This window comes from Haplochromis burtoni, unplaced genomic scaffold, assembly GCF_018398535.1.
Source record: "Haplochromis burtoni strain Fernald_Lab_line unplaced genomic scaffold, NCSU_Asbu1 Contig_1393, whole genome shotgun sequence".
NCBI lineage: Eukaryota > Metazoa > Chordata > Actinopteri > Cichliformes > Cichlidae > Haplochromis > Haplochromis burtoni.
In genome coordinates, this window is record NW_024583754.1 from 7,439 (window position 1) to 11,135 (window position 3,697).

The following is a 3,697-nucleotide window of genomic DNA, read 5'->3' on the forward strand; positions in this document are numbered from 1 at the left end:
GAGTCTGGCAGCACTTTGCTCTCCTTCCACATGTTTAAGGAGGAAGTGAAGAAGAGCGAGTGAGTCGTCTTCCTCTGTGGGCCCAACATCAGGCAGCAGCCACGTATTTTTAAAAACCCAGCACACTGCTTCAGAAACACTGAGTCCAGGTGACCAGAGTCATGTGATCAGTGAGGTCTTCACTCAGGACGTCACCGCTTCAGGACCTGATTCAGAGGTTTATAAGGACATGGTGCTGATGTTGTGTGAGAGCTGGTGAACCATGGGGAAAATAAATAAAAACCAGGTCGTCAGCAATTCTACCCCCAGGTCTAAAACCTACATAATACACTATACATATAGTTATATAGGTTATAGTATGTTATATATAAACGCTGCTGAAGCAGTTTAATTTGTAGCTTCACGCTGCACTTCATATGTTTGCCCACCAGATGGCAGCACAGAGGCCTGTGTTGGAAAGCTTTGAGTAATGAAGCGTTTTCAATCCAAGCTTCAGAAAGCTTCATGTGGTCATCAAGGAAGCAACCAGGAAATATCTGTTGTGTGTAAAAACAGCAACACAAGAATCCAGAATGAAGACAAGAAACTCAAAGCTCACAAAACAGGTGGAGCTAATTTTGTGACGTGTTTCTGTAAAAACACCACAGAAGTGAATCATCAAACTTTCCATGTGAGCTGATAATGCTGCTGCAGAGTTTCTGTGAACCTCCTGTGACCCCGCCTCCTCATATTGCTCTTCAAACTACATCATGTGGACACATGTGATTGTGTATTGTAGTATTGATCCCAATGCTGTATTAGTACTGGATCAATAACACTAGATGAATGCGTTCAGCATGGAGCCCCTGAGCTGTGTTACAGACAAACATGGAAAACTGACAGGTCTGTGTCATTCACAGTCTGTAACACTTCTAAACAACAGAGGCTGACCCAAGTGCCTCAGAGCCAGGCACGCTCACATCACAGCTCTCTAAATGAGCCAGTTTCAAAATAAGAGCTGAAAGCTGTGTTTGGTTGTGTTAGCTTATTATTGTGCAGACTAACATTCAGTGATCGTGTGTTCAGACTCATAATGATTACTATCATAAATCCTGATCTTTGTATTTACTGTGTGTTGGATCAATAACTGAGATTCATCGTATCACACAGCTGTGCTGCTGCTGCTGGGAACTGTGATGTCAGCACATCTGGAACAATATGAGGTATCTGCTACCAGACTGAGCAGGACGTGAGACCTGTGGACTGTTTAAACCTGTCCCTCCACAGGTCACTCAGACCTGATTTACACCTCAGTGAGTCCCGTTATTCACAGTATCAATCAGATCATCAGAGAACAGCTGATCAGCAATCAGTGGTGCCAACAGCACCTCCTGTGGTGAGAGGATGCAATAATGCAATGTAGCATTTTTACACTGAACACTTGCAGTCATGGAAACTGTCTGTTGGATCTGTGTGACGTTGCTTTCTTGGTTAGAGTTCCTCACAAATGTCCAGATGATTCTTCTAATGAGGCGTCGACCATGTTTTCAGTTCTTTGGAAGAAAACGTCGCCCTTTGCCATCCTTACTTTTCTTTGACTTCTTCAAATGCAGCTGAACTCCAGCTGGTATTTTTTGGACTTTGCAGCTGTTTCTGGTCATCAGTTCATTCCTGCAAACCTCTGAACCTGAACAACAATGATGCTGCATTGCTGGCTGATCCCAAAAGGTTGATTCTGTTCATCTGGACTATTCTGCCCTCACTAGGGTGTAAAGCTGGTTTCTAGCTTGGCAGATAGCTAACAGGTCCACAATAAACATCCAGGAGTCAGCGGATACGTTTTAGATGTTTACTTTGAAGCACTGTAAAACTGGTACAGAAACAAAAATAAAATATTACATTTCTGCTGTAATTGCATTTTCTTTACAACATCAAACATTAAGCCATGCACTACAATGTATATAACACATAAACACAAACTTATCCAAACCCTTTCACTGGTTATCAGGCTCACGCATTTAGCGATTAGCTTAATGCTAACATTACATGGGAAATCCCATAGACGGGCTAACGTGTTAGCATCGCGGCCGTTTTTCCTCACAAAAGAAAGTTTTCCACACAAACCTCTAAACTGCTACACAAAACTATCGCGGGAAAGCTTACAAAACAGATAGCAACTACTTACAGGCATGTGCTCTCTCAGGCTCAGCAAGAAAAAGTGAACAAAAAGTGGAACAGACGACAGTTTGTCTAAAGGACTGTTCACTGGTGAGGTACTAGGCAAGTCTGCTGGTACAAAAACACACCCCAAATGATCATGCCTGCCTTAAAGGGGCAGCACATGGACGTTTTCAGAAACGTTTGCTCACTGATCAGGTGACTTCTTCAGTCTCAGCTGACTGCAGCTTTACAAGCTTACAAACAGCACATTTGCACAATGACTGAAAGCAGCAGCACCTGATATATATGATACTAATATAATACATATACATATATAATCCATACTAATGATGAAGGAACTGAGCTCACAGTCCATTGTTCATTCAGTGAACTACTCAGTTTATTTTGGGCCTCAGAAATGCTCACTCTGTTTGTACATCACTGTCAGCAATAGACTCATTCTGCTGTGTGGACAGGAACACATGTGACATCACTTCCTGTTTGTTTGTGACTGAAGAGGAAGAAGTTTACAAGGAATCATTTAGAAGAGTTTCAAACATCAACTGATTGAATCCATGAATCTGAAAACGTGTTTGTGAGTGAAAGAGACAGACATGTACAGACTGAACTATCTGTTCAACAGTCAGAGTGTTTCTGTAACAGGAGACACTCTTTACACTCCACTCAGCACAGGGACACTGAGGAACCAGGAGACCAATCTAAACCCAGGATAAAGAGTTTGAGTGAATGTGGTGTTGAAGGTGTGGAGGTGGATCAGAGTGTCAGAGGAGACTCTGTAGAAGGACAGAGTGCCAGCAGGACAGTCCACATACACTGCTGCTCTGTTAGAGACAGAGGAGGAGGAGGAGGAGGATGGATGTTCGTCTGTTATTGTGCCAGACAAATAGACCATCATCAGAGCAGATCAGACTCCAGGACTGATCATTTTTCCAAACACACAGTCATTACTGCCTCCTTTCCTTCTGATGCTTCTGTAACTCACTGATATATAAACGTCTCCTCTCCACTCGACCTCCCAGTAACAGCGACCAGTCAGACCATTTCTACACAGCAGCTGATAAACATCAAATCTGTCTGGATGATCAGGATATGACTGAACCTCCTCCACATGTGTCACCTTCCTGTTGTTGTCAGACAGTTGGAGCTTTGTGTTCACTGTGTTTGTGTCGATTGTGAGTTGACAGGAATCTGATGGAGAGAACAAACACAATCCAGCTGCAGTTATTGATCCATCATCTGTTCATTGATTGACACTTTGATGATGACTCCTGACATGATCAAATCAATCAAATCTTATTGAATCCGTCAGTAATTGGTCTGGAGTAATTCTTGTGTGCAGTCAAGCAACAGATTTGCAAATATATGTACAAAATGAATGCTCTCGAACTATAAAAATACATTAATATTATGCACTGTGTGTACTAATATCTGTGTGTTGGTGTTGTTTGTACCATTACAATAAAGAGAACAAAATAATAAAAAAACAGATTGGATGGCAACGTGCATACGTCAGTTGAGTGCTGTGCCAGGGTTGGAA

General features: G+C 42.3%; 1 long non-coding RNA gene across 1 annotated transcript; it reads right to left on the reverse strand.

The window, feature by feature from the left end:
• Positions 1 to 1,410: 1,410 nt before the first annotated feature.
• Positions 1,411 to 3,376, reverse strand: LOC121813284. Its single transcript, XR_006053620.1, has 2 exons — positions 2,321 to 3,376; positions 1,411 to 1,722 (listed from the first exon to the last, which is right to left on the reverse strand). It is a non-coding gene; the product is annotated as an uncharacterized LOC121813284 (long non-coding RNA).
• Between the last annotated feature and the right edge of the window lie 321 nt (positions 3,377 to 3,697).